The sequence below is a fragment of the Spermophilus citellus genome (assembly GCF_964194105.1).
Source record: "Spermophilus citellus genome assembly, chromosome: 6".
Lineage (NCBI taxonomy): Eukaryota > Metazoa > Chordata > Mammalia > Rodentia > Sciuridae > Spermophilus > Spermophilus citellus.
In genome coordinates, this window is record NC_138187.1 from 146,019,239 (window position 1) to 146,044,812 (window position 25,574).

The following is a 25,574-nucleotide window of genomic DNA, read 5'->3' on the forward strand; positions in this document are numbered from 1 at the left end:
GTTGCACTAATATTTTATTTGTCATGCATCTGAAAATCAAAATTAGCTGGACATTTTTATTTATGTAGCAGTCTTAAAATAAATGCCAATAATAGTCATGCTCAGAATTTAGGGAATTCTTATAAAATTAAGAATGAAAAAAAGGAGAAAAAGGAATAATGGAAGGAATATATATGGAAAAATGAAGGGAGGAAAATGTGAAAAAAGAAAACAATAGACATAAAAAGAGAAAAACTAATAAATGAATGTCAAGTTATCATTGAAAATAAATATTTGCAGTGCTTCCAATGTGGGTACTTAGAAATATTAGTTTATTTTCCCCTGATCCTTGAGAAGGTATAATGAATGATAAATCTGAAAATATTTGACTCATTCTTAAACTAAATTCAGTAGCCCTTCCTTATCTGTGATATTTTCTTTCTGCATTCATTTACCTACGATCAAATTCAATTCAATATCAATAATTGGAAAATTCCACAAATAAGATCCTCAGAAGTTTTAAGTTTCATGCTGTTCTGAGTAAGGTAATGAAATTCTGAGCCTTCTTATTTTGTCTTGCTTGGTCTATGAATCATCCCTTTCATACACCACCTGCCCAGTAGGCAGTCGGGTGTCTTCTCAGTTTTCAGATCAGCTAGCTCAGAATTGCAGCCTGTGTGCTCCAGGAACCCTCATAAAACATTATATTTTAACTTTTATTAGAGAATTATAATTATACATGATAATGGGATTCATTCTGCCATATTCACACATTCACATAACATAATTTGATCAATTTCACTTGCAGCATCTTCCCTTTCCTTCTTCCTCTTCAGGACCTGACACTCTTGCTGTTCTCTACTGGTGTTGTTCTTGTTGTTGTTGTTATTATTATTATAATCACTGCATTATAATTTTATAGAACCATTTTTTATGTAATAAGAATCACAAAGTTAGAAAAATAAGAATGCAAGGGAGCAAAATGGCATAAACCTTGAAAAGATAAATTAACTCCAGAACCATGTGGCAACTATGCAAAGCATTTAGGGAAAAAATGTAGAACATAAAAAGTTTATGCTATTTTCAACTTCAGGCTTTGAATCATGTCTTTTATAACAAGGGGAATTTTACATGAGTCAAAACTCACAATTCCCCAGTTTTCTCCATGTGTCTTTCCATTATTTCTCACTATTTAAATATTTCTATTATTTCTCACTATTTAAATTAGTATCTTTCCTTGTACTGTGACTTGCTTATGTGTCAATACACGAATCATACACATTTCCTCTTTGGTTGGAGCTTAGTATATGTATGCTTTTTATGTATATTTGACTTATTTGTAGCTCTCTCAGGTTTTAGAGTGAGTACTGTTTTTCCAATAAAAACAGGAGATCCAATTAAATAAGAAATTTTCCTTATTTTTTATTTTACATTTTTTAATTTAATTCTAATTAAATAAGGAATTTTCAATATGAGCATATTAAAATTATATCCTCTATACCTTGTAAAACCTGCTAGTGATTTTTTTTGCATTTTTCAAATCACAGTTCCCTCATTCTAAAATGTATTACATGCTCAATATCCTTCTAATTAAGATTAAAAACATTTTAAAATTAATAATTCACAACATAGAAAATCATTTTAAAATTAATATTTAGTACAATGTGTCAATATCTTTCTCAACTGAACAATTATTTCTATTTGAAAACATAATCTTATATTATATAAATTAATTGTACTTATTCCAATCAAAGAATAAATTGGATTCTTTTATTTCTTTCTGGACTAATTAAATTAAATTTGCAATGAAATACAGTGAAAATATTTATTTCTACTTTATACTTAGACATCTATTTATTGAAGAAATGCTACTAGAAAAATTTAGAAGGTGGCTTTGAATTTAAAAGTCCTATTGTGCTATGATATACAGAACAAAAATATATGAATATTCAAAGGTCATCATTTGCCATGAACTATATAAAGATTATAATTCTCCATCTGTCCATAAATACTGTTTTCACATCTAAAGAATTGATTCTGCTTTTTCTTTCCCTCTCAATTCATTTTGTGATAAAGTTACAATCTGACACTTTCTAAATTTTGCTCTGTTCATATAGTTAATGTAGATGATTTGATCACCTGTCAATTTAATAATATTAATTTTAGCAATGTATCCTGGTACAAGGCAAAATAAATTTAATGAACAATAAAGAGAACTTGAAAAAACTGTAAATTTCCTGGCTTTCAATTTCTTTATATTTAAGCGACTTTGGTGTAGAATTAGACATTCAAGATCACTTCTTGAACCATAGATAAAAGACAAAAAAATATGGAGTTGCCAAATCACCACTGGCTTTGTATAGACAGAGTCATTAAATACAAACACAGCATGAAAGAAATGATGTGTTCCGAGGGGACACAGGCCATGTTAAATCTGAAGAAACTACAATTTCAACAATGAAATCTAATAAGCTTGAGTTGCATAAAATAACTTGAGGAAGACCACACATAGAGCAAACCTCCATTTAGACCTGGGAAAGTATGAGTGCTGCCGTGGTCGTTTACTGGCCAAACAAAGAAAATCGTTAGACAGTATCATAAAACTCCACTAATCCATAAAATGCTAGTATTTTATTTGTGCAAACAGTAATTCCTCCCCTTTTTTCCGTGTATTTTATGGCATGGGATTCTTTTATGGTACCATATATATTTAAATCCAGATTTGTTTTCTTCTATTCTTTTGTCCTTTGAAAATATTGTACCTCAAGAAAGAATAATCAGTGTTTCTAAAAGAAAACACTCTCAATCACTGACATAAAATGTTTCAGAACAATTGAAAAATACATTTCCTTTTCAGTATATTTCAGACATCATCATGGTGTTTGAAATTTAATAATGAGATTGATATTTTAGTATTTATTTATTTACTCAATAATATTTATATTTTATAGTTTTCTTACAAGTGTATTTTCATCATTTAATTATGAAATGGTCTGCATGATGTCCTGTCCATGTGTAGAAAATATGGGAAAAAATAGCTTTGGTAACATTTGTTTGCATTCGGGTACTTTGGTCCATACTTCATATTTTTTATACTAATATTCATAATTAAATGGCACAAGAAAACTCTCTGTAGCTAATTAGGTGCTATACACATTAAAACCAGTCATCGGTATTTTCATGATTGGTGAAAGCAGCTTTTGTGCTAAATATTAAGAGTGACAACATTGATTCAATTATATTTTGTTTTTAATCATTGACAAAATTTTAGTACCATCAATATTGCCCTCCCAAGTATAAATGTGGTATTAGCAGATAAAACCATTACAAAATTTTGTTAACTATATCACATCCTTTCAAAAGTATTGGTCCCTTTCTGCATCAGCTGGAGTTTTCTTAAACAATGCAACTTATTTTGTCTATCTCATAAAAGTCTAGGTCTTTCAAGGTGGCTGATGTGGTAATGCACTTTTCTTTTGCTTCAATTCCTGTTTGAAGACAGAAATTCACATGTTGATATGGTAAACAGAGGTGCATCGAGAGTATTTCATGTTAGCTGTGATAAGCATAGTTCTCTCTTTCCTAAAATATGTCTGTATATACCACATGGTATGACATAAAACATACTCATTTATCCTAATGCATGTACAAACTTGGAAGTGTTTGGTAATTAATATCCAGTACGGTCAATCAGGTAAATGTAGTTGAGAGATAGTATAAATGTATCTTTTGTTTCTAGGGGAAAAGAACATATTCAACTTGGCTCATTAGCAAGTCACTTGCTCAACGACCACTCATTCCTAGTGATGTACAGCTAGATAACTCAACATTTCTTCATTTCATCTGTCCCTCTACTTGAGTATTCTCATTTCCTGAAATCCTATGCTAATACAAATTATATATGACACACTCTTCAGACTCGAGATTTTGAAAGAAACTCATCTATGTCCTAAAACTAACACTCTCAAGGTTACATTGAATAATATCTGAGAGCTAACCAGTAATTATATAAACATTGTTAAATTATAAACTGGGTGTGTAAAATCTCTAACATTCAGTATAATCATGATTGTCAATATTCCACTGGTGTTTGATTGTGATGTGACACTGGTATAATAGGATGGTTTATGCAATAGTGGTGGTACTTACACAGGAACGAGAAAATGCTAATATAAAAGATCATGGGGTTGACTGGGTTTTTGCTAAGAGCTCTGAAAAGGGTTCATATACATGTATATGTGTATGTTTGCATGTTTTTTAAAGTCCATGGGGGCACATATCAATTTTTTTAAAAAATATATAAACATTTCACTTCTTTCTTGCTTATATTTGTGTGTATATATGAGTGTGTGCATGTGTTTATGTATGTCTGTGTGTTGTTTTACTAAGTTTGAATATTCACTGCATTAAAACTTCAGTCTTCATCATATGGAAAATGATAGCATTTTGAAACTTTAAATATACTACAAAATTTGGAAAAGGGAGGATTACAAATAAGATTTACTAGGTGGTATTTAAAATAATTTAAAGATGTCGGGCATGATGGCACACACCTTTAATTCCAACCATTTGGACAGCTCAGGCAGGAGGATTGTGAGTTCAAATCCAGCCTCAGCAAAAGCGAGGGTCAAAGCAACTAAGAAATCCTGTCTCTAAAATCCATAGGAATAGGGATGTGGTTCAGTGGTTTAATGCCCTTGACTTTAATCCACAGTACCAAAAATTAAAAAAACAAAATAAAATTATATAAAAACTAGTTACAATAAATGGTTCTGATGCCATTTGATATTTATTAATTTAAGTATTAGCAAATTATAATGGAAGATATTATTGAAACAAAACCAAAAAATTAGAAAAACACATGAAAAGTTCTAATAGTTTTGTTTGTTTTATTGAAAGTCCAATCAATCTATCTATCTATCTATCTATCTATATATATATATATATATATATATATATATATATATATATAATGTTTCCTTGTAGCAAGGAAAGAATTGAATTTTTCCTTTGAACAGTAATCTGTATTATTATTTGGCCATATATTCTGCATACAATTCTATGTCAGGAATTGAAAGAGGATTCAAAGAAATTGTTGGTATACTTACAACCCTCATTATTACTTATGCTTCAGTGGAAGATTATATATAAGACAGAAATAAACATACCTTTTTTCTATTCTAAACAAATATGAAAATATTTAACATGTAAAACAATCTCAATGCTTTGATAAATTAATTTAAGATTTAAAAAGTCATAACATCTTTGTTTGGGGAATTGGAATGGGATTGATAAAGTATATGATGCTTCAGTTACAAAGATAAATAAGTTCTGAAGAACTATCTTACAACACAGTACCCATTGCTAACCAATATTGGACTGTATTCTTAGAATTTGTTAAAAAGATACACTTTATAGTAAACGTTCTTGCCACAAAAAAAGAGAATAAAGAAATTGTAATAATAAAGGGAACAGAAAGAAACATGGGGAAAAGATGGGTACATTTATGGCCATGGTTGTGTTAGTGGTGTCATGGATAGATAAAGGCCCCAAACTCATTAAAATCTATACATTAAATCCATACACAGCTTTAGATATCAGCTTGCACTCATAGTTTTCTACCTCTGGGCAGCAAATGTTTGAACCCAAGGTTATGAACTAATAAAATTCCAAGGAATGTTCCTTTAAGTGGACATCACTATGCAACTTAGGCACTTTGGGATCAGCACCTTTGCACCAAGAAATTCTCAAGGGAGGTTTCTTTGGGCAGTTCAAAGACCCATAATTCATCCCCTGCTCCCAAAAATATGTTACTCTAAAAAATAAAGGAAATTAAAAAGATTAATTACCTGAGAATATAATTATATCAAATACTTTCTTATGATTAATTTTGTAAAATACAAGGGATGTTAGTCTGAGTTGTCTGTTTTACAAGATTTTCTATTAATTTTATTTTTAAAAAGTAGCTTTAAATAGCTTAGTATTGTGTTTTGCCAATGATTTGCATCATTTATTACTCCATCCAAGCCATGCTATTGAAAAATGTGTGTTTGCTTCAAATTATTATTTACTTTATAACAATTTATCATTAACACATAATTATTTAGCTTTACATTGAGAATAGTTTGTCTACCATGGCAACTTTCCTGTTTAACCAAGTAAATATAAAATACTAGAATTTCCCAGCCAGTGGGCAATAGTTATATTGAAATTGCATTTAGCTGGAAAAAAGTTTTCAACCCATTCCATTATATCAAAGTTGGCTTACTCAGCAGTGAGCTTTTCCCACAAAAATTGATTGTGTGATGGCAGCTGGTTGTGAATTATAAAAAAGAAAAACAGGTGTTCCTTTATACCAAAAACTAAAGGCTTATTTTAAAAACATTACTCTAGAGACTTGAAGAATTGTAGCAGTGTAAAAAGACACAAACGAGCATAGAATATCTGGTTTTCAAATGCTACAGACTCTTCTCCCTCCCATCAAAACAATGTTTGCTTGTTCTTCACTTTGTCAACAAAACAAATATAAAGAATCAATGTCTAATGAAATAGCTCCCTAAGAATATGAAATTCAATTGATACCCCTAATAAAAATCATCTTTTGCTATTCTATGATACTTAATATAAAGATATCTATTTAGCCCTTGATAGAAAATATCATGCAATCTTCTATTCTGAAATACAGAACAATCATTTCAATATCAGTTATAATTTAGCTATTTATGATTGTTCAAGTGAAATATAGATATTGGAATAAGGCAGTGTTGTTTGTTTTAATTTGTGTGTATGTGACAAATATAAACTCATACACACTAACAAAAGTAGGCAATTAACCATAAAAAGAAAATGCATAAGACTTAAATAAACCATTCACTAAGAAAATTTATAAACCTGGTTAATAAAAATTTTAAAAACCATTTAATATTTGTCATTAAGGAAATTCAGATTCAATCCACAGTACAATGCCATTTCACACCAAATAGAATAGCTTACATTCCAAATTTCTGATAAAGATATGGAGCAATAGGCAATATCTCATATACTTCAGGGGAGAATTGAAGACTATAATCACTTGGCCAAACAGTTTAGCAATGGAGATTTAAATAGATGATTTTTATGAATCATTAAGTACACTTCCATATATTTATGTCTCATGAGAAATACAAATACAAACCATTGAAAGACATGTGTGCAAATGTTCATATTAACTTTTTTTATTAAATTTTTAATTTATATATGACAGCAAAATGCATTACAATTCTTATTACACATATAGAGCACAATTTTTGGTTGTATACAAAGTATATTCATAACAATTTGTGTCTTCATACATGTACTTTGTATAATAATATCCATCCCATTCCACTATCATTTCTAACCCCATGTGCCTTCCCTTCCCCTCCCACCCCTCTACCCTATCTAGAGTTTGTCCATTCCTCCCATACTCCCTCTCCCTACCCCACTATGAATCAACCTCCTTATATCAGAGAAAACTTTTGGCATTTGGATTTTTGGGATTGGCTAACTTCACTTAGCATTATCTTCACTAACCCATCCATTTCCCTACAAATGCCATGATTTTATTCTCTGTTATTGCTGAGTAATATTCCATTGTGTATCATATTAACTTTTTATGCAGAACCACAATCAAAAGGCAAGGGCATCATTGTGTCTCACAGGTGTTGTGTGTATCAAAACTAACCAGAATCAAAATAATACAAAATGTATGATTCTATTCTTACAGAATTCTAGAACAGGATAAATCAACCTATGAGGACATAAGGGCCAGTAGTTGCTCATGATGAGTGTGGCCCAGTGTAAAAACTTTTAGGGGTGGTGAAACTGACATGGGGTTTCTTCAGGTTTCATATATTCCTCAGCACTCACAAAGGTGTACTTTGGAATTTTGTCCATCTTGTTGTTTTAAAATATACCCTGATAGAGTCAATGGAAAAAAAAAACTAGAAAATGTATTATTACCAAAATAATTAATCTGGGTAGCAGTATGTATTTTTGGAAGCAATCTGCAGAGATGTTAGACATAAATACAGTAGTCACAACAGAATTCTGGAGCAAAAGCACAGAAATTACAAAGAGAAAAACTGAGGCTATATGTGTTGGATGTCACCAACTCCCATATAAATTTCAAATTGGATTGAAACTCCAATCACGTGGCACATGTAAAATTCCCCATAAAGCTTAATTTTCCATTCAAGAATATCCAATTTCTTTTTTAAATTTAATTATTTATTGGTGAATTACAATTATACATAATAGTGGGATTTCACTTTCATACATAGTTTTGGTTACATTTCCTTTTTCTCCAAGTAAGAAACCATTTGAAAGAAGTATAACATGTAAAGCAGAGATCTGAGGCATAAGTGAAGAAGTAAGTGCCTTTATGAGACTCAGCAAAAATATTAAAATAATCCTTATGAAGCACTGAGATAACAGAAAAATAGACATATAGATGTGTAAAATGCATATTTGACCACATAGAAAATAAGAGAAGGATGGAGAAATGTGTTATTAAAATAATGTGTCTGAGGGCTGTGAGGCTTATTTAGCACCTCCAACAAATATATTAATATACATATTGAATAATATGTGTATCCCTTAAAATTCTTGAATTTGTAAAGTTGTAGAAAGCAATAAAATTAGCTTATTGAATAATAATATTTGGCAAGTAAAACTTCAAAGGTGAATAGTTATCTAAACTCAGCTCAGTGAGATTTATGTCTCAAAACTTCCATTTTCCTTTTGAGATGTCTGTCATCCGGGTCCACGGGTCTACTTTCCTCAAGCTTACAGGAAATTCCTCAAAACAACCAGAGTACACTGCACTCTCCTTCATATCCAAGAGGAAAGAAGATACTTGCCATCACTGTCTCTCAAGTTTGAGAACATATTTTATGGAAGACCTCCAATAGATCTAATGTTTTATCTGTGCCATGTGCCATGTGCCATGGTCACTCTGTCTTAAAGCCCCAGCTTCTGCCCTGTAGAAACAGCTTTTGTTCATTGGCTTCCCTTCCACGGCCATATCTTATTTAGCTGGGTATTGGGGAAAGTGCACTTCTAGAAGCTCAACAGCTTTATTACTGAAAGTTGGCATCAGGTAATACAGAGGGTGCCTCAGTGGTTTAACATTTACATACTGGTGTCTGTCTGTCTGTCTCTCCCTAGTTCTCTCTTTTTCTCTCAGAAACACACATACCCACAATCTTTATATCTGTGCCTATATCATCTATATTTTTTTCTCTCCATTTATGACCATTAAAAATTTTAGTCTACTCATTGATTTGTTTTCAATAATTTCTACCAACATATTTCTTCATAAGAAATGGAAGTATCATTGACTAGAACTTCATCCATAGGCATGCCAAAACCTGTGTGTGTTATGCAGCAACTATACTGTCAGTGGACTGTGGATGCCCTCTCTGTGGGCACGCTGTTGTTGCTCACAAATGAAGCTGGAGTTTGCATTGGCACATCCACCGTTACTTTCTCAGGAATCTGCATGTCGCTGTGCTCTTATCATTACTGCAAAAACGACTTCTGTTCCAAATTTGATATTTTGTGGCACCCATATACAAACACATCATCTTTTTTGTGCACATTTAAGGATTCAAACCTAAGATGACATGTGTTCTCATTCTGTTAGAAAGAAACACTGTGAAAATAAAGGTGCAAACATTATCTGATCCTTGTGAGGAGTCTTTAAAACTAGGAAACTTACATTTTTTTTAGGAAAAAAAGCATCAAATGTTATTAATTAAGTAATCATATGCAAATTTATTTTTTATTATTTATTTATTTATTTTTATTTATTTTTTTATTGGTTGTTCACAACATTACAAAGCTCTTGACATATCATATTTCATACATTAGAATCAAGTGGGTTATGAACTCCCATTTTTACCCCAAATACAGATTGCAGAATCACATCGGTTACACATCACATTTTTACATACTGCCATATTAGTGACTGTTGTATTCTGCTACCTTTCCTATCCTCTACTATCCCCCCTCCCCTCCCCTCCCATCTTCTCTCTCTACCCCATCTACTGTAATTCATTTCCCTCCATGTTTGTTATCCCATTCCCCTCATAACCTCTTATATGTAATTTTGTATAACAATGAGGGTCTCCCTCCATTTCCATGTGATTTCCCTTTTTTCTCCCTTTCCCTCCCACCTCATGTCTCTGTTTAATGTTAATCTTTTCTTCCTGCTCTTCCTCCCAGTTCTGTTCTTAGTTGCTCTCATTATATCAAAGAAGACATTTGGTATTTGTTTTTTAGGGATTGGCTAGCTTCACTAAGCATTATCTGCTCTAGTGCCATCCATTTCCCTGAAAATTCCGTGATTTTGTCATTTTTTAGTGCTGCGTAATACTCCATGGTGTATAAATGCCACATTTTTTTTATCCATTCATCTATTGAAGGGCATTTGGGTTGATTCCACAGTCTAGCAATTGTGAATTGTGTTGCTATGAACATCGATGTGGCAGTATCCCTGTAGTGTGCTCTTTTAAGGTCTTCAGGAAATAGTCTGAGAAGGGCAATAGCTGGGTCAAATGGTGGTTCCATTCCCAGCTTTCCCAGGAATCTCCATACTGCTTTCCAAATTGGCCGCACCCGTTTGCAGTCCCACCAGCAGTGTACAAGAGTACCCTTTTCCCCACATCCTTGCCAGCACTCATTGTTGTTTGACTTCATCATGGCTGCCAATCTTACTGGGGTGAGGTGGTATCTTAGGGTGGTTTTGATTTGCATTTCCTTGACTGCTAGAGATGGTGAGCATTTTTTCATGTACTTGTTGATTGATTGTATGTCCTCCTCTGTGAAGTGTTTGTTCATGTCCTTGGCCCATTTGTTGATTGGGTTATTTGTTTTCTTATTGTCTAATTTTTTGAGTTCTTTGTATACTCTGGATATTAGGGCTCTATCTGAAGTGTGAGGAGTAAAAATTTGTTCCCAGGATGTAGGCTCCCTATTTACCTCTGTTATTGGTTCTCTTGCTGAGAAAAAACTTTTTAGTTTAAGTAAGTCCCATTTGTTGATTCTTGTTATTAACTCTTGTGCTATGGGTGTCCTATTAAGGAATTTGGAGCCTGACCCCACAATATGTAGATTGGAGCCAACTTTTTCTTCTATCAGACGAAGAGTCTCTGATTTGATATCTAGCTCCTTGATCCACTTTGAGTTGACTTTTGTGCATGGCGAGAGGAGGGGATTCAGTTTCATTTTGTTGCATATGGATTTCCAGTTTTCCCAACACCATTTGTTGAACATGCTATCCTTTTTCCATTGCATATTTTTAGCTCCTTTATCAAATATAAGATAGTTGTAGCTTTGTGGATTAGTCTCTGTGTCCTCTATTCTGTACCGTTGGTCCACCCGCCTGTTCTGGTACCAGTACCATGCTGTTTTTATTACTATTGCTCTGTAATATAGTTTGAAATCTGGTATCGCTATACCACCTGATTCACACTTCCTGCTTAGAATTGTTTTTGCTATTCTGGGTCTTTTATTTTTCCATATGAATTTCACGATTGCTTTATCTATTTCTACAAGAAATGCCATTGGGATTTTGATTGGCATTGCATTAAACCTATAGAGAACTTTTGGTAATATCGCCATTTTGATGATGTTAGTTCTGCCTATCCATGAACAAGGTATATTTTTCCATCTTCTAAGATCCTCTTCTATTTCTCTCTTTAGGGTTCTGTAATTTTCATTGTATAGGTCTTTCACCTCTTTTGTTAGGTTGATTCCCAAGTATTTTATTTTTTTTTTGAAGATATTGTGAATGGAGTGTTTTTCCTCATTTCCGTTTCAGAAGTTTTGTCACTGATATACAGAAATGCCTTTGATTTATGTGTGTTGATTTTATATCCTGCCACTTTGCTGAATTCATTTATTATTTCTAGTAGTTTCTTTGTAGACCCTTTTGGGTCTTCTAGGTATAGAATCATGTCATCCACAAATAGTGATAATTTAAGTTCTTCTTTTCCTATTTTTATGCCTTTAATTTCTTTCATCTGTCTAATTGCTCTGGCCAGTGTTTCGAGAACTATATTGAAAAGAAGTGGTGATAGGGGGCATCCCTGTCTTGTTCCAGATTTTAGAGGGAATGCCTTCAGTTTTTCTCCATTCAGAATGATGCTAGCCTGAGGCTTAGCATAGATACCTTTTAAAATGTCGAGGTAAGTTCCTGTTATCCCTAGTTTTCTAATGTTTTGAACATAAAGGGATGCCGTACTTTGTCAAATGCTTTTTCTGCGTCTATCGAGATGATCATATGGTTCTTATCTTTAAGTCTATTGATGTGGTGAATAACATTTATTGATTTCCGTATATTGAACCATCCTTGCATCCCAGGGATGAATCCTACTTGATCATGGTGCACAATTTTTTTGATGTGCCTTTGTATCCGATTCGCCAGAATTTTATTGAGGATTTTTGCATCTAGGTTCATTAGAGATATTTGTAGTTTTCTTTCTTTGAGGTGTCTTTGTCTGGTTTCGGAATCAGGGTGATGTTGGCCTCATAGAATGAATTTGGCAGAGCTCCCTCTTTTTCTATTTCCTGAAATAACTTGAAAAGTATTGGTATTAATTCTTCTTTAAAGGTTTTGTAAAACTCCGGTGTATACCCATCCGGTTCTGGGCTTTTCTTGGTTGGAAGTGTTTTGATTGCTTCTTCTATTTCGTCTATTGATATTGGTCTGGACTCAGTCTGGGCAAATCATATGACTTAAGGAATTTATCGATGTCTTCACTATCTTCTATTTTATTGGAATATAGGTTTTCAAAATAATTTCTAATTGTTTTCTGTATTTCTGAAGCTTCTGTTGTAATATTGCCTTTTTCATCCCTTATGTTAGTAATTTGAGTTCTCTCTCTTCTTCTCTTCGTTAGTATGGCTAGGGGTCTGTCGATCTTATTTATTTTTTCAAAGAACCAACTTTTTGTTCTGTTAATTTTTTCAATAGTTTCTTTTGTTTCAATTTCATTGATTTCTGCTCTGATTTTAATTAATTCTTGCCTTCTGCTACATTTGCTATTGTTTTGCTCTTCCTTTTCTAGGGCTTTGTGATGAAGTGTGAGCTCATTTATTTGTTGGTTTTTCCTTTTTATGAGGAATGACCTCCAGGCGATGAATTTCCCTCTTAAAACTGCTTTCATTGTGTCCCATAGATTCCGATATGTTGTGTCTGTATTTTCATTTATCGCTAAGAATTTTTTGATTTCCTCCTTTATGTCTTCTGTAACTCATTGATCATTCTGTAACGTATTGTTCATTGTCCATGTGATGTAGGATTTTTCCTTCCTTCTTTTATCATTGATTTCCAGTTTCATTCCATTATGATCTGATAAAGTGCATGGTATTCTCTCTACCCCTTTATATTTACTGAGGATTGCATGGCATAATATATGATCTATTTTTGAGAAGGTTCCGTGTGCTGCTGAGAGAAAAGTATATCCACTTGATGATGGTTGATATATTCTATATATGTCAGTTAAGTCTAGGTTATTGATTGTGATATTGAGGTCAATAGTTTCTTTATTCAACTTTTGTTTGGAGGATCTGTCCAATGGTGAGAGAGGTGTGTTGAAGTCACCCATGATTATTGTGTTGTGGTCTATTTGATTCTTGAACTTGAGGAGAGTTTGTTTTATGAACGTCGCAGCACCATTATTTGGTGCATAAATATTGATAATTGTTATGTCTTGTTGGTGAATGGTTCCTTTTAACAGTATATAATGTCCTTCCTTATCCCTTTTGATTAACTTAGTCTTGAAGTCGATTTTATTCGATATGAGAATGGCCACCCCTGCTTGCTTACGAGGACCGTGTGCGTGGTATATTTTTTCCCAACCTTTCACCTTGAGCCTGTGTATGTCTTTTCCAATCAGATGTGTCTCCTGGAGGCAGCATATTGTTGGATTTGTTTTTTTAATCCATGTTACCAGCCTATGTCGCTTTATTGGAGAGTTTAAGCCATTAACGTTTAGAGTTACTATTGATATATGTTTTGTACTTCCTGCCATGTTTGATTATTTATCTCTTTTTTTTTCTAATTTAGTTTGTTTCTCCATGATTAGCTTTCCCCCGTCCTCTGTCTTTACCGAGGCACTTCCCGCTGATGGTTTTGGTTATTGTTTTTCATTTCTTCCTCGTGTAGAGTTTTGCTCAACACGCTTTGCAATGCTGGTTTTCTGGCTACAAATTCTTTTAGCTTTTGTTTATCATGAAAGATTTTTATTTCGTTGTCGTATCTGAAGCTTAATTTTGCTGGATACAGAATTCTTGATTGGCATTCATTGTCTTTTAGTGTTTGAAATACGTTGTTCCAGGATCTTCTCGCTTTCAGCGTCTATGATGAAAAATCCGTTGTTAAGCGTATTGGTTTACCCCTAAATGTAATCTGCCTCTTTTCTCTTGTAGCTTTTAATATTTTCTCTTTGTTCTGTATATTGGATATCTTCATAACAATGTGTCTTGGCGTTGGTCTACTGTGATTTTGTGTGCTCGGTGTCCTGTATGCATCTACAATTTGTATATCTGTTTCCTTTTTTATTTCTGGAAAGTTTTCTGTAATTATTTCATTCAGCAAGATACTCATTCCCTTGGCATGAATCTCTGTGCCTTCCTCTATCCCGATGACTCGTAAGTTTGGTTTTTTTAAGTTATCCCAAATCTCTTGGATGTTTTTCTCGTGATTTTTTACCAGCCTATCTGAGTTGGCTAGACTCTTTTCAAGATGATATATTTTGTCTTCATTATCTGACGTTCTGGCTTCTACTTGCTCCACTCTGTTAGTGATAACTCTTGATTGAGTTTTTAATTTGGTTTATCATTTCCTTCATTTCTAGAATTATTGTTTGATTTTTTTTAATAATCTGTATCTCCTGATAGAGATGCTTAACTTCTTCTTTTATCTGTTTATGTAATTCATTTTCAATGTGATCTTTAAGGTTCCTTTCCATCTGTCTAAGGTGTTCCTTGAGTTCTTTATATGGCCATTTTTCTGATGACTCCAGGTCCTCCTGAATATTTAGGCTGTCCTTCATTGTTTGTACTCATTTTCTTCCTTGCTTTTTTATGCTCATGATACTTCTTGTTCTGTTTGACTGCTGAGTTACTGTTTACTCTTATAAATTTATTTGATGCTTGGGAGGAGAGGTATTAGAAGGGAAGGGAAGAAGTCACTAAAGAGAGTGAGTGTAGGCAGGTAGAATTCAAGAAAGGGGGAATAAGAAAATTGAAAAGAAATGAAAAGACAAAAGAAAAAAAGTGAAAAGAAAGAAAGAAAAAACGAAAAAATAAAAATTTAAAACAAACAAAAAAAATTATAATGATAATGAAAAATGGAAATTGAAGTTTAAAAAATAATAGTAATAATAATAGAATAAAAAGAATTAAAAAAATTGAAACCATTAATAAGAAAGTTAAAGAACAACAACAACATCAACTACAAAAAGTGAGAATAAAATAAAAAAAATACTAATAATAATCATTAAAAAATAATAATAATAATAATAAATGCAGTCATAGAGCTCGATTAACTTCTCTTCCAGTAGGTGGAGCTATGCCCACTGGGCCAGGCTTCTCCTCTTGATAGGTGGGAACCAATCACTGTGCCTTAGCTCTTCTTCCCAGACTGTGCGGGTCTCCAGTCCTGAGTGCCTAGGTCCTTCTCTTGTGGTTCCTCAATCCAGGCCCCACTCACCTGTGCCGCTTACCACAATACTGGCTACACGCCGGGTCTGCTGCTCCTGGGAGCCCTGTTTTCATGGATGCCTGGGCACACCCTTTCTGTTTGCCTCCCTCGGACCCTAAGTTTGTAGGGCTTGGGGCTGAGGACCCCCAGCGAATTTGTCTGCCCTCAGGTAGCGACTCCCCTGGTAGCTGGTGCAAGGGACCTCTGTTGTCAGCACTAGTGGGAGCGATAGCCGGGGGATCTGCGCCGCTAGTCCCACGTCACTTCTGATTCCCTGGGTCTGGCTATGGTGCTCAGTTGGCTTTTACCTCTGTGAGATCAGGTGGGCTGAGTAGTTATTTCAGCGGGATCGTTAGTGCTGAGTCACGAGAAGCAGGTGAACCGGGGCTTGAATGCAGCAGATTCGTGCTCAGTGTGTGTTTTCTGAGGGGCCCAAAGTGTACGCCTTAGCTCCACGTCAGCTCAGCATTGCCTAGTGATCCTGAGCAAACATGCTTTAGATAATTTACAGCTCCCTATGCCCACGCAGTTGAAGAGGTCAGAGACTTGATCTCTCTGAGCCTGCTGCCATGTTAGACCTCCTCAATGATATTCATGTTACCCTTACAGCTTCCTGGCATAAGCAAGATCTTGGGATTATACAAACTGCTGCTTCTGTTTCCAGTCCAGTTTTCTAGAACTGAAACCCTGCTGCCGTTGCTTCCACCTCTGGGCTGCGCCCTTTTGCACCGTGCTTGTCCGTGACCTTAGCAGTGCCGCCGCGGCCTCCGCTGCTCCTCGGCCCGGTGCCTAGCTCCCGGGGCCCAAGCGGCTGCCGCCACGGCTCTCCAGCCCCCTCCTCCGGAGCACGGGTCCCCTCGCAGGGGGATGCCAAACGACCCCAGAGCAGGCTCTGCCCCAAGGTGCAGCAGGGAACAGGTGACCGAGGCACTTGAGGCCGTGGTCCAGCCTTTGGAGGATAGGGCTCAGCACGCAGCCCAGTTCCAGTCTCTAGCTGCAGCAGCTGGACTATGTAGACAGGGCCATCAAGACAGCATGCAGAAAGCAAATGGCGGCTCCCGCGGAGTGGATTTTCGGCCCTGAAACTACAGCCCCGCCAACAATTCCAATCCACTAACTCTCCCTGTATAGACAATATTCAAAAAAAAAAAAAAAAAAGGGCGGGGTGTACTGAGCTTTCTTTGCCTCAGGTACTTACAATCCACTGCTGATTACCCATTCAGCTTCTCTGCCGGGGGAGCGAAGTGAAAGAGGAAGCAGATGGGCGCAAAGCGCCCGCGGCTCTGAGCAGGAAAGCGTCCGGGAGCCAAGCGTCTCTTTTTCAATCTCTTTGTTTTTTCTGCTGCTTGGCAGGGTGGTCCACTACAGATTAATGGTGAAAGGAGCTCTAAAAAGCTGCGCGAAGTCTTGATTAAAGCCGCTGCTCTGAGCACCAGGCTCAGCACTTCAGCAACCCCCGTACGCAGCGGCCATCTTTATTATTTCATATGCAAATTTCATTGGGAAGGTAAGGATGCTGTCTTGCTACATTTCCCTACATTTCCCATAACCTTGAAATTATATGATCCTTCTGACTCAACCTCCTGAGTCTTCAGGATGACAGGCATGCACCAGCACACATGCCTTGTTGAAAATTTCTTAAACCCAATATGTATTTATTTATTTAGGTTTTTGTTCTAAACCGTCCTGTTTTAGAAGTTTGTTCAAAAGTTAAAAATGTAAGAAGAAAATAAATATATGCATGCCAACAGCCCTCTGAAAAGATATTATGATACTTTATCATTGTTCTTGGCTCAACACAACAAGGTGTGCAGGTTAAGCAAGTTTTGTGGTTAAGATCTGGAATATTCCTCTAAAGCCATGTATTGAAAATATGCCCCCCAATACATCAAGGTTCAAGGGTAGGGTTTTCAGGCAAAAGTTTAAGATATGGTCATTTTAACTGAGTTTAATAGTTTTGCTAAGAGAATGAGTCTCACTTTTTCATGACCTGGGTTTTATGTGTATTTGTGAGATCTGATTATACTGGAGAGAAGAGGCTTCCATATCAATAAAAAAATCAGACACTAGTTGGGGGTACAGTGTATGAGCCTGCATTCAGAATAAATTACATAAAAACTTAACACTGGTTTTGTGATGATGATCTGTGATTTATCATACTTAAAAGAATTTAGCTCTATTAATTTTTACTTAAAATACATGCAAGAAGCTACAGAAAAGCAAACAAAAAAACAAAACTAAAACAAAAGAAAATATTGGACTTAGACAATTGGAAAAAATGGACTTGTTCTTTTAAAGCAAATCAAAATAAATATTTTACATTTTGGTGTTGATATAAAAATAAAAGGAGCATATTTGTGATGAATAATTTATATGTAACTTTATAATAAAAAGCTTCATTTTAATTATAACTGCATGCTATTTTATGCTTTATTAAATATTTTATGTATATAGTTTTATAATGTACTGACTTCTACATGCTTTTCTTTAAAAATATTTTGTTGAAAGCATCAGATTTCTTAAAACAAAACAAACATAATCCACTAAGTAAACAAAAACGAATGTCAAGAGCAATTTATCATGTAGCAATATTTAGTTATTTACATGGATAGCTTTTCAATACTTCTGTTTGCCTGCCTTAATGTTTGCTCCTCATTGAAACTGCAAAATTTATAACCAACTTCCTGCTGAGTAGAGATGGTAGTTAAGAAGTTTTTCTAGCTCTGTTCTAGCTTCTTATTGAAATTATTCTCTAACCAGTGAGAAAACTTATGGGACTGAGGCCTTTCAGTTCTTGAGGGTTTTCATTGTTGTAGTAAAAAATATAAAGTGCATGAATTTTGCCTTGCTCAAACATTAATTATTTTTAAAATATTGACTCTCCCAATTTGCAGTACTGTTTACATGAGGACACTTATTACAGTTATATATACTAACTTTAGAATGGTAACCCTGGTACCATTGTTTCAGGTTGTTTCCAGTGGTTGTGAAAATGAACTACACTTTACTGAAGCAACCTGTAGCATTTTTCTTATGATATTTTTATAATTCACAAATATCCATGCAAGCAAATGAGTTTCTATAATTTTTTATCTCATATCTCTACAATTTTTTTTTCTGAACATAAAAAAAAAACGACACTTGAACAATTGGCAGACACATGGATTACTAACAAGAGTACATCCTAGAAAATAGTCATTATTATGGTTGGGATTTGAGGTGTCCCCCAAAAGCTCATGTGTGAGCCAATGCAAGAAGGTCCAGAGGAGAATGATAGGGTTGTGAGAGTCTTAACCTAATCAGCACATTAATACCTTGATAGGGATTAACTGAATGGTAACTGAAGTAGTAGGGTGTGGCTGGAGGACGAAGGAATTAGTTGTAGCTTTGGCAAGTGGAGATCTCTCTCTGCTTCCTGATCATTGCATGATGTGAGCTGTTTCCCTCCACCACACTTTTCTGCCATGATGTCCTGCCTCACCTTGATCCCCAAGTAATAGAGTGTATTGTCTGTGGATTAAGATCTCTGAAACCGTGAGCCCTCAAATAAACTCTTTCTCCTCTATGGTTGTGCTGGTCCGGTCATTTAGTCATAGCAACATAAAAGCTGACTAAAACACTCATATAAGATATAATTATTGTTTTGGTTATAATGATTATTGTAGACATTTTAATTGAGCTTTACTTTAATATAAATATCAATGTCAATGACCATCTCATTTCCATAACTAATTTGAGTGACTTGTATGGATAAAACTACTTTAATTATTGTTATTTTCAAATCTCTGGTTTTAAGAAAACTCCCTTATTTATGTTTCAAACTAGCACCTAGAAAATATAAGGGCTGTGGTTTTACAAACACAAATATCTTAAAATTTAAAAACTAAGAGGTGTCTTTTCTTATAATGATTTTAAGTTTTACGCTCAATTAGACAAACAAAACATTTGGGGTGAAGATTCCACACTTGTACCATTAGTCTGCAATATTTAGCACGTATAAGGCTTATCAAAAGAAGTATCCTTGATATCTTGGTGTGAATCCCTCTTTGTTTTCAGTGTTATCCTATTTACTGTAGGATGTTTAGCAGCTTCTTCAGCCTTTACCACTTAGATGGCAACAGTATACCCCATACAATTTGTGACAAGAAAAATGCCTCCAAGCATTTGCAGACAATTTTCAGAGGAACAAAATCATACCAGGTTGAGAAGAATTAATCTTCAGTGGATATACTATAGGAGAGTGCAAGAGCAGTTTGTACCTGGAGGCTAGTTTAGCCTTATTTCCAAAGAGTGATGCTTCTGTGTGTCAGCAACTGTAAGTGTCCCAGATATCGAGTGCATACTCTTTGCTCAGGCTGGGTAGAACTTGAATATCTCCCTTCCTTCCATGACAAAGAAACTTTTCACTTATATAGCATTGTACCATGCCTGGTCTTATGAAATTTTCTGTGTAGTTGGGGTTTAATATTGAGCAAATTATTTAAGGGGATCCTTATGTAGAGTACTGTAGGTTTTTGATCTGCATCACTCCATATTTTCTGTTAATCCGTCCCAAATAACAGGTATGCAAAGCGTCCCAAACTCTAATACCTAGTTCCTTAGCTAACTGAGATAGATGGGCTCTGTCCATGGTGTTTTGTTTTTTGGTATTTTTTGTCTCTGCACATGATGAGGAAGTTGTCTTTTGAGAACTCAGCTTGGTTTTGTTCCAGATTTTTTCAGGTACCACAGTCACATATGCCTATTATATAATATCCAAAGAGCATGCTTTAATGTTCACTATCCAATTTTCCAGTTATTTATGGCAGGAAAGAAGTTAGCAGTGCTGTTTCCTTTATAGTATGACATTAAAAGTTTCCAACTGAGATATTTTTGAATGAAAAGGGAGCACTATTTGAAATAATTTTGGAAATCTGGACGCATTGACAAATGTCTATAATCCCAGCAACTTGGGAGGCTGAGGCAGGAGGATCTCAAGTTTGAAGCCAGCCTCAATAAAGTAGTGAGGCTCTAAGCAACTTAGTGAAACCATGTTTCAAAATAAAAATAAATGGATCAATGATAGATAGACAGACAGATAAAACTGGGACTAGGGCTCAGTGGTAAAGTTCCTCTGAATTCAATCCCAGTACATGAAAGAAAGAAAAAAAAATTGAAAAATACATGCAAACAAGGACTGCCCAAACCACACTATACATTTGATCCATACTTTTATATTCAAATGAAAATGCATATCAGAATTGCTTTAAATCATAACTACACAATAAAATTTGAGTGTAATGAGACTTTCCATTTTAAAAATTGACTCCCTATGAATATGTGGAAGAAAGATTTCATATTTAGTGCATGATTTTTTTCCCTTTTTCTCATTTTTTTAAAATTTTTTATTTTATTTATATATGACAGTGGAATGCGTTACAATTATTATTACACATATAGACCACATTTTTTCATATCTCTGGTTGTATACAAAGTATATTCACACCAATTCATGTCTTCATACTTGTACTTTGGATAATAATTATCATCACATTCCACCATCATTTATAACCCCATGCCACCTCCCTTCTCCACACACCCCTCTACCCTATCTAGAGTTTGTCTATTCCTCCCATGCTTCCTTCCATATCCCATAATGAATCAGCCTCCCTATATCAAAGAAAACATTTGGCATTTGTTTTTTGGGGGGATTGGCTAAATTAACTTAGCATTATCTTCTCTAACTCCATTCATTTACCTGCAAATTCCATGATTTTATTCTCTTTTATTGCTGAGTAATATTCCATTGTATATATATGCCAGATTTTTTTATCCATTCATCTACTGCGGGACATCAAATTTGATTCCACAATTTACTATTGTGAATTGCACTGCTATAAACATTGATGTGGCTGTGTCCCTGTAGTATGCTGTTCTTAAGTCCTTTGGGTATAGATCAAAGAGAGAGATAGCTGAATCAAATGGTGGTTCCATTCCCAATTTTTCAAGAAATCTCCATACTGCTTTCCATATTGGCTGCACAAATTTGCAGTCCCACCAGCTGTGTATGAGTGTACCTTTCTCCCCACATCCTCTCCAACACTTATTGTTGTTTGTCTTCATAATAGCTGCCATTCTGACTGGAGTGAAATGAAATCTTAGAGTGGTTTTGATTTGCATTTCTCTAATTGCTAGTGATGATGAACATTTTTTCATATATTTGTTGGTTGATTATATATCATCTTTTCAGAAGTGTCTGTTCAGGTCCTTGGTCCAGTTATATATCGATTGGGTTAATTGTTTTTGGTGTTTCAAAATCCCAATGACATTCCTCATAGAAATATAAAAAGCAGTCATGAAATTCATCTGGAAAAATAAGAGACCCAGAATAGCTAAAACAATCCTTAGCAGGAAAAGTGAAGCAGATGGCATCACTATACCAGACCTTAAACTATATTACAGAACAATAGTAATAAAAAACATCATGTTATTGGCACCAAAACAGACTGGTAGATCAATGGTACAGAAGAGAGGACACAGAGAATAACCCACAAAACTACAACTATCTTATATTAGACAAAAGTGCCGAAAACATGCAGTGGAGAAAAGAGCCTCTTCAACAAATGGTGCTGATATGCAACAAAATGAAATGAAACCCCTAACTCTCACCATGCACAAAATTCAAAATGGATCAAAGACCTAGGAATAAAACCAGAGACCCTGAATCTAATAGAAAAAAATAGGCCCTAATAAGGTTCCCAACTTCCTTAATGAGACTCCTTTGGTGCAAGAATTAAAATCAAGAACCAATAAATGGGATGGACTTAAACTAAAAAGTTTCTTCTTAGCAATAGAAATAATCTTTGTGGTCAATAGAGAGCCTATAGCTTAGGATCAAATCTTCACCCCTCACACATCAGATAGAGCACTAATCTCTAGGGTATATAAATAACTGAAAAAGCTAAGCACCAAAAGAAAAAAGAAAAGAAAAAAAAACAAATAGTGCATGATCTTTTTTAAAAGGCTGCATGCAGACTAAAGTACTAAAAGATGTTGATAGATGGTCAGAGGCAAACAAATTTCATATTGTGAATTGTCTCAATGAAAAAGAGACACTTGTGGGACTAAATCTAATGATGACATTTTGATTTTATAAAGCAAATATTGACTTGATCATCCAATTAGAATTTTAGTCAGTATTTTGTAAATGAATACCATGAAGTTTAGTGAATGACATGTAAGAAAATGCCTCATCATATATATAAATGAAATTGAGAAATAGCAGAAAAATCATAGCATATGTATAGTTCTTGTTAACCAGGTAAAAATGCAGCATAAGTTATGTAGAATAAAACAAGAGTTCATCATCTAAGGAAGCATGAATGACATAAGAAAAGGGCAGATTTTGCTTCTGAGTTGTACAGTTAATGGCTCAGTTTTATTTCTAGACCATGAGTATTATGTAATAAACTCATTTTTCTTTATGGTGACTTAGATGCATCTCTGTTTTGTATAAACAATTGTCCCTGCTTTAGATGGGAATATTGTTAACATTATGATATCCTTTATCATGTCAAAATAATAGGCTACTACTTATGTCTGAAGCAAGCAAATAAATTTATTGCTTGCTAAGCAAGAAAGAAATGTAGTTTCAATGCACAGATTCTTCAAACTAAATAAAATCTGATCTACTATATATCATTTAGGGATGAATATATTTAGGTATTAAAAGAAGCAGGACTATTTAGAAATTGGATGTTTCTTGTCAGGGAGGTGGATTTAATAATGTAAGGCTGCTTCTTCTTGGCTTAGAATCAGAAATATAGGGTTGCTGCTGATTGGCTTACTTTCAGAGGTATGTTCACTATGGGAAACGTCTACTGATTGATTACAACTAGTATAAATCTCGCTCGCTCTCTCTTCTGTCCCTCCCACTATGCCTGATCACATTGTAAATCCTTGTAACTATGAACAAAATAAACACTCAGTATTCTCTTTTCATTAGTTTGGAAACTTCTGCTCAGTATTCTTGATCTTTCCATCCCATTGTTGGTCATTCCCAACTAAAGTTCTAGAATAAGCAATCAAAGAGTCTCATAATTTTATTTGACACTCCTGAAAGAAAGCTTTGATTTGAAGAGAACTGATTTTGTTGGTCAATGTGTTTTCATCAGCTTCTATTTCTTAGGCATTGTTTTGAGAAGCAGCTTCCAGGAGGCCTTTGAGTCTCTGGATTGCAATCATCATGAAACTACTATACAAAAATGAAAAGCCAAATTTCTATAAGAACTGAAAGAAGGTGATCCACAACTGTGTCCCAAGATTTGCAAATGTATTCATAAAATAAATTCCCTAAAAATACTTTATTCAGCTGAGAAAGAACACCCCTTTACTTGTATTAATCCTGATGAAATTTTAGCAATGGTTCATACAATTCTGTTAAGCCATGTTACATCCCATGATATTCTATTACACATAATCTCTAAGATTTTTAAATTATTTTTCTGACGTTCCTACCTCTTTTTATTAAGCCGTACAAATGAGAGATCATTTTTTTGCAGAGATCATTGATATTATACTCCTAGAGATTGCATTACTCTTCTTTGTTTACTCCTGGATGAGTTCAACATTTTGATATTTTAAATAAAACATATTTTATCAATAACTTAAAGAAGAATATCCTTGTGATTGTATCAGTTACTCATTGGAAATATTTGACAAAGTTAAACACACATTCATGAAAAAAAACTTGGAATAGAATGAGATTTCCTAAAGTGATAAAGATCTTCCAAAAAAAATATACTAATATCAGTTGTGCTGAGAGGCAAGTATTTTACAATTAATAAGAGTATAAAAGCAAAGATGGTCTTGCTTAGCTATTCTGTTTAATGCCATGCTGGAAATGTTAGATAGTGTACAAAGATGAGAAAAAGAAATGAACACAGATGTTTGTATTTATTTACATTACTACTAACAAAAAATAAACATTTCCCTTTTTCCTATCCTTACTAATATTTATTGCTTTGTGCTTTCATGAAAAGAGCTATTCTTTCTTGGAGGAGATGGTATTTTGTGTTTGTATTTCATTGATGATCAGTGATATCCAATACCTGGCTTTGCTATTTTCTCTTTGATCTGAAAACTTGATTTTTTTCCTAGTATTTCTTAAGACTTAGGATTCTGAGATGATTATTCATCATAATGAAATCGAGTGAATGCCTCTGTGAATATGTCTTTGCAAAAAACTTTACTCACAACAGCTTGTTTAGCACAATTTGTTATACTATTTTTCCAACTCTCCATAGTACATATTTTACTGGGGTACACTATCTTTTTCTGTGCAATATTTCTGTGAGAAGCACTGAAGTATCAAATTATTAAATTGTTTTTTTTTTCATTTTTAACTTGATAGTTGAAAAGATTAACTAACAATTTTGTTTCCAAAGCATTACAAAATCATGAACTGCATAACTTTATGAATATTTGGGTATATTTTATTTAGTGTCATATTTTTAGGACTTTGTAATGCTCCAGGAAAACCATAAGTTTGGTCACTTGGGTTAATTTGGAATTTGATAACAGATTCAATACTTAAAAGAAAACTAAAGTAGTTATTGCAAAGCTAGTAAATCTGTTCATCATTTTAAGTTAAGGTCCATTAAGAAATGAGATTAAGTCAGGATTTGCATAATTATAGCAGTTTGCAAAAGCTCCATTCCTGACAGAGACAGTGCATAAACTACAATAATATTATTATGAACATCTCCCTGATCAGATAAATAATGATATGCCTGGAATTAGAGTATAGATTGGTGGGTAGTATTATAAGAAATAAAAAATTAACAGTTAAGTGCCAGGAAAATGTTAGAGACTCTCCATTAGAAAC